Source organism: Osmerus eperlanus, chromosome 18, assembly GCF_963692335.1.
Source record: "Osmerus eperlanus chromosome 18, fOsmEpe2.1, whole genome shotgun sequence".
NCBI lineage: Eukaryota > Metazoa > Chordata > Actinopteri > Osmeriformes > Osmeridae > Osmerus > Osmerus eperlanus.
The window spans coordinates 6,921,265-6,928,749 of record NC_085035.1 but is presented as its reverse complement, the minus strand read 5'-3'; positions in this window follow the sequence as shown (position 1 = coordinate 6,928,749).

Genomic DNA, 7,485 nt, shown 5'->3' with positions numbered 1-7,485 from the left:
CCGCCATTTCCGGTTTTATCAAAAACCTTTGAAAGCCTACTCCTCCTACAATCTTTGTCAAATCTTCTTCAAAATTACCAGATATGCTCTTCAGACCAAGCCGCACAAAAGTTATGGTAGAGCATTTTGATACCCACAACCGTTTGTCCGTGACAGCCAATCAAAATAAGCAGAAAAGCCGCCAAACAGGAAGTGAAGTCATATCTCAGCAGTTGTTTGAGGCAGTGAAACTAAATTTGGTACGCCGCCTCGGAACCTTATTCTGAGGACGTCCTCCAAAGATTGTGTCATGTGACTAAAAGGGGGCGTGGCCGGAAGCATAAACGTGTTTTGGCTAATAACTGTTGAAGTGTTTACCTTAATAAAGTAATTTCTTTGTCTGTTGATGTCTTGTGAGATATCAAGCCTGACTATTAATAACTTTTCATAAAATTCGAACGGACGTGGCCGCCATTTTGGATTTCATGGAAAAGTATAAAAACCTTTTGCACGCCCCAATTTTTGTCCAATGTTTACCAAATTTGGCAAAGATGATCTTTAGACCCAGTTTCACAAAAGCAATTAGAAGAAATTTCAATTTTCAAAAACGTTTGTTCGGTAGAGACGATCAAAAGCGGTGGCGAAGCCGCCAAACGAGGCGCAAGAGCATATCTCAGCAACCATTTGCGCGATTGTCACCAAACTTGGGTTCCATCGTTCCCATGAGGAGCAGAGGAGGCCTGCAGTGTTATACCAGAAAAATAACTTTGAACTATTAGTACTCTTGAACGCAAACATATATTTCAACCAAACTTGGTGTGTTGCATGAGTGCAACAGGTTGTTGTGACTTAATTGTTGAACAAGTGCTATGGAGGCCATGTCCTGCTCTGGACTGCTTGGCCCCTCCATTGCTGCTTGCAGCTATATTTTGTGGCCAAGCCGCGAAGCGGCGAAGCCACTTAAGTGTTTCTACCTTTTCTTATTATTATTACACTTCTTCTGCCATTGGAGTCTAAGGCAGCCCCTAGAACCGTATGGTTAAAAGTTGTGAATTTTGGCACACTCATTAAGCACAGTCCCCTCTTTATATTCACCAAGTTTCATGTCTCTCATTGTAGCACTCTAGCGCCACCAACTGGTCAAAGTTGGACTTGTGTTTACACACGTAACTTTTGAACCGTATGACCGATTTTCAGAAATGAGGTACCGTTGGATTCCCTGGATCGAGACGAGTTCAACACACCCTATGACGTCAATTTCCGGTTATATAGATTTTCCGCCATTTCCGGTTTTAGCAAAAACCTTTGAAAGCCTACTCCTCCTACAATTTTTCTTCAATCTTCCCCAGAATTGGAACACATCATCGTAAGAGCAACCCTCACAGAATTTATCCAAAGATTTTTGATTTTCAAAACCGTTTGTTCGGTACAGCCAATCAAAATCGGCAGCAAAGACACCAAACAGGAAGTTGGGTCATATCTCAGCCAATCCTTGAGAAATCAACACCAAACTTGGTATGATGACTCGGAACCCTCATCTGAGGATGTCCAAACAATTTGGTGTCATGTGATCACTGGGCGTGGCCGCAGGATGCAAAAATGTGTTTTGGCCAATAACTGTTGATTCGTTTGCCTTTATTAAGTGATTCCTTTGTCTCATGATATCTTGGGACATCCCGTGTGTGACACATGATAACTTGTGATAACAGCCGAATTGATGCGGCCGCCATTTTGAATTACTGAAAAAACGTTTTTTCTGTACTCCTCCTACAAATGTTTTCCAATCTTCACCAAATTTGGCAGAGATCATCTTCAGACCAAGCCTCACAAAAGCCATCATATGTTTTTTGGATTTTCAAAACCGTTTGCCCGGTACGGCCAATCAAAATGTGCCGTTAAGCCAGCAAACAGGAAGTTGGGTCGTATCTCAGCAAATCTTTGATGGATTCGCACCAAACTTGTTGCGTGTACTCGTAACCCTCTTCTGAGGATGTACAACATGTTTTATGGGTCATTCGATTGCTTGGCCACCTCATTGCTGCTTGCAGCTATATTTATTATTATACTTCTTAAGACTGGGTGTCTATGGCAGGCCCTAGAAGCGCTTGGTCGAAAGTTGTGAAATTTGGCACACTCATTAGGGACAGTCCCCTGGTCCAATTCACAAAGTTTCATGTCCCATACTTGGGCACTCTAGCGCCACCAATGGGTCAAAGTTGGACTTGTGTTTACACACGCAACTTTTGAACCGTATGACCCATTTTCAAAAATGAGGTACCATTGGATTCCCTGGACCAAGACGAGTTCAACGCACCCTATTGGGTCAATTTCCGGTTATATAGATTTTCCGCTATTTCCGGTTTTATCAAAAACCTTTGAAATCCTACTCCTCCTACAATCTTTGTCAAATCTTCTTCAAAATTACCAGATATGCTCTTCAGACCAAGCCGCACAAAAGTTATGGTAGAGCATTTTGATACCCACAACCGTTTGTCCGTGACAGCCAATCAAAATCAGCAGAAAAGCCACCAAACAGGAAGTGAAGTCATATATCAGCAGTTGTTTGAGGCAGTGAAACTAAATTTGGTACGCCGCCTCGGAACCTTATTCTGAGGATGTCGTCCAAAGATTGTGTCATGTGACTAAAAGGACGCGTGGCCGGAAGCATAAACGTGTTTACGCTAATAACTGTTGAAGTGTTTACCTTAATAAAGTAATTTCTTTGTCTGTAGATGTCTTGTGAGATATCAAGCCTGACTATTAATAACTTTTCATAAAATTCGAACGGACGTGGCCGCCATTTTGGATTTCATGGAAAAGTATAAAAACCTTTTGCACGCCCCAATTTTTGTCCAATGTTTACCAAATTTGGCAAAGATGATCTTTAGACCCAGTTTCACAAAAGCAATCAGAAGAAATTTCAATTTTCAAAAACGTTTGTTCGGTAGAGACGATCAAAAGCGGTGGCGAAGCCGCCAAACGAGGCGCAAGAGCATATCTCAGCAACCATTTGCGCGATTGTCACCAAACTTGGGTTCCATCGTTCCCATGAGGAGCAGAGGAGGCCTGCAGTGTTATACCAGAAAAATAACTTTGAACTATCAGTACTCTTGAACGTAAGCATATATTTCAACCAAACTTGGTGTGTTGCATGAGTGCAACAGGTTGTTGTGACTTAATTGTTGCACAAGTGCTATGGAGGCCATGTCCTGCTCTGGACTGCTTGGCCCCTCCATTGCTGCTTGCAGCTATATTTATTATTATTATTATTATTATACTTCTTAAGACTGGGTGTCTATGGCAGGCCCTAGAAGCGCTTGGTCGAAAGTTGTGAAATTTGGCACACTCATTGGGGACAGTCCCCTGGTCCAATTCACAAAGTTTCATGTCCCATACTCGGGCACTCTAGCGCCACCAATGGGTCAAAGTTGGAGTTGTGTTTACACACGCAACTTTTAAACCGTATCACCCATTTTCAAAAATGAGGTATCATTGGATTCCCTGGATCAAGCCGAATTCAATGCACACCATGGCGTCAATTTCCGGTTTATAGATTTTCCGCTATTTCCGGTTTTATCAAAAACCTTTGAAAGCCTACTCCTCCTACAATCTTTGTCAAATCTTCTTCAAAATTACCAGATATGCTCTTCAGACCAAGCCGCACAAAAGTTATGGTAGAGCATTTTGATACCCACAACCGTTTGTCCGTGACAGCCAATCAAAATAAGCAGAAAAGCCGCCAAACAGGAAGTGAAGTCATATCTCAGCAGTTGTTTGAGGCAGTGAAACTAAATTTGGTACGCCGCCTCGGAACCTTATTCTGAGGACGTCCTCCAAAGATTGTGTCATGTGACTAAAAGGGGGCGTGGCCGGAAGCATAAACGTGTTTTGGCTAATAACTGTTGAAGTGTTTACCTTAATAAAGTAATTTCTTTGTCTGTTGATGTCTTGTGAGATATCAAGCCTGACTATTAATAACTTTTCATAAAATTCGAACGGACGTGGCCGCCATTTTGGATTTCATGGAAAAGTATAAAAACCTTTTGCACGCCCCAATTTTTGTCCAATGTTTACCAAATTTGGCAAAGATGATCTTTAGACCCAGTTTCACAAAAGCAATTAGAAGAAATTTCAATTTTCAAAAACGTTTGTTCGGTAGAGACGATCAAAAGCGGTGGCGAAGCCGCCAAACGAGGCGCAAGAGCATATCTCAGCAACCATTTGCGCGATTGTCACCAAACTTGGGTTCCATCGTTCCCATGAGGAGCAGAGGAGGCCTGCAGTGTTATACCAGAAAAATAACTTTGAACTATCAGTACTCTTGAACGCAAACATATATTTCAACCAAACTTGGTGTGTTGCATGAGTGCAACAGGTTGTTGTGACTTAATTGTTGAACAAGTGCTATGGAGGCCATGTCCTGCTCTGGACTGCTTGGCCCCTCCATTGCTGCTTGCAGCTATATTTTGTGGCCAAGCCGCGAAGCGGCGAAGCCACTTAAGTGTTTCTACCTTTTCTTATTATTATTACACTTCTTCTGCCATTGGAGTCTAAGGCAGCCCCTAGAACCGTATGGTTAAAAGTTGTGAATTTTGGCACACTCATTAAGCACAGTCCCCTCTTTATATTCACCAAGTTTCATGTCTCTCATTGTAGCACTCTAGCGCCACCAACTGGTCAAAGTTGGACTTGTGTTTACACACGTAACTTTTGAACCGTATGACCGATTTTCAGAAATGAGGTACCGTTGGATTCCCTGGATCGAGACGAGTTCAACACACCCTATGACGTCAATTTCCGGTTATATAGATTTTCCGCCATTTCCGGTTTTAGCAAAAACCTTTGAAAGCCTACTCCTCCTACAATTTTTCTTCAATCTTCCCCAGAATTGGAACACATCATCGTAAGAGCAACCCTCACAGAAGTTATCCAAAGATTTTTGATTTTCAAAACCGTTTGTTCGGTACAGCCAATCAAAATCGGCAGCAAAGACACCAAACAGGAAGTTGGGTCATATCTCAGCCAATCCTTGACAAATCAACACCAAACTTGGTATGATGACTCGGAACCCTCATCTGAGGATGTCCAAACAATTTGGTGTCATGTGATCACTGGGCGTGGCCGCAGGATGCAAAAATGTGTTTTGGCCAATAACTGTTGATTCGTTTGCCTTTATTAAGTGATTCCTTTGTCTCATGATATCTTGGGACATCCCGTGTGTGACACATGATAACTTGTGATAACAGCCGAATTGATGCGGCCGCCATTTTGAATTACTGAAAAAACGTTTTTTCTGTACTCCTCCTACAAATGTTTTCCAATCTTCACCAAATTTGGCAGAGATCATCTTCAGACCAAGCCTCACAAAAGCCATCATATGTTTTTTGGATTTTCAAAACCGTTTGCCCGGTACGGCCAATCAAAATGTGCCGTTAAGCCAGCAAACAGGAAGTTGGGTCGTATCTCAGCAAATCTTTGATGGATTCGCACCAAACTTGTTGCGTGTACTCGTAACCCTCTTCTGAGGATGTACAACATGTTTTATGGGTCATTCGATTGCTTGGCCACCTCATTGCTGCTTGCAGCTATATTTATTATTATACTTCTTAAGACTGGGTGTCTATGGCAGGCCCTAGAAGCGCTTGGTCGAAAGTTGTGAAATTTGGCACACTCATTAGGGACAGTCCCCTGGTCCAATTCACAAAGTTTCATGTCCCATACTTGGGCACTCTAGCGCCACCAATGGGTCAAAGTTGGACTTGTGTTTACACACGCAACTTTTGAACCGTATGACCCATTTTCAAAAATGAGGTACCATTGGATTCCCTGGACCAAGACGAGTTCAACGCACCCTATTGGGTCAATTTCCGGTTATATAGATTTTCCGCTATTTCCGGTTTTATCAAAAACCTTTGAAATCCTACTCCTCCTACAATCTTTGTCAAATCTTCTTCAAAATTACCAGATATGCTCTTCAGACCAAGCCGCACAAAAGTTATGGTAGAGCATTTTGATACCCACAACCGTTTGTCCGTGACAGCCAATCAAAATCAGCAGAAAAGCCACCAAACAGGAAGTGAAGTCATATATCAGCAGTTGTTTGAGGCAGTGAAACTAAATTTGGTACGCCGCCTCGGAACCTTATTCTGAGGATGTCGTCCAAAGATTGTGTCATGTGACTAAAAGGACGCGTGGCCGGAAGCATAAACGTGTTTACGCTAATAACTGTTGAAGTGTTTACCTTAATAAAGTAATTTCTTTGTCTGTAGATGTCTTGTGAGATATCAAGCCTGACTATTAATAACTTTTCATAAAATTCGAACGGACGTGGCCGCCATTTTGGATTTCATGGAAAAGTATAAAAACCTTTTGCACGCCCCAATTTTTGTCCAATGTTTACCAAATTTGGCAAAGATGATCTTTAGACCCAGTTTCACAAAAGCAATCAGAAGAAATTTCAATTTTCAAAAACGTTTGTTCGGTAGAGACGATCAAAAGCGGTGGCGAAGCCGCCAAACGAGGCGCAAGAGCATATCTCAGCAACCATTTGCGCGATTGTCACCAAACTTGGGTTCCATCGTTCCCATGAGGAGCAGAGGAGGCCTGCAGTGTTATACCAGAAAAATAACTTTGAACTATCAGTACTCTTGAACGTAAGCATATATTTCAACCAAACTTGGTGTGTTGCATGAGTGCAACAGGTTGTTGTGACTTAATTGTTGCACAAGTGCTATGGAGGCCATGTCCTGCTCTGGACTGCTTGGCCCCTCCATTGCTGCTTGCAGCTATATTTATTATTATTATTATTATTATACTTCTTAAGACTGGGTGTCTATGGCAGGCCCTAGAAGCGCTTGGTCGAAAGTTGTGAAATTTGGCACACTCATTGGGGACAGTCCCCTGGTCCAATTCACAAAGTTTCATGTCCCATACTCGGGCACTCTAGCGCCACCAATGGGTCAAAGTTGGAGTTGTGTTTACACACGCAACTTTTAAACCGTATCACCCATTTTCAAAAATGAGGTATCATTGGATTCCCTGGATCAAGCCGAATTCAATGCACACCATGGCGTCAATTTCCGGTTTATAGATTTTCCGCTATTTCCGGTTTTATCAAAAACCTTTGAAAGCCTACTCCTCCTACAATCTTTGTCAAATCTTCTTCAAAATTACCAGATATGCTCTTCAGACCAAGCCGCACAAAAGTTATGGTAGAGCATTTTGATACCCACAACCGTTTGTCCGTGACAGCCAATCAAAATAAGCAGAAAAGCCGCCAAACAGGAAGTGAAGTCATATCTCAGCAGTTGTTTGAGGCAGTGAAACTAAATTTGGTACGCCGCCTCGGAACCTTATTCTGAGGACGTCCTCCAAAGATTGTGTCATGTGACTAAAAGGGGGCGTGGCCGGAAGCATAAACGTGTTTTGGCTAATAACTGTTGAAGTGTTTACCTTAATAAAGTAATTTCTTTGTCTGTTGATGTCTTGTGAGATATCAAGCCTGAC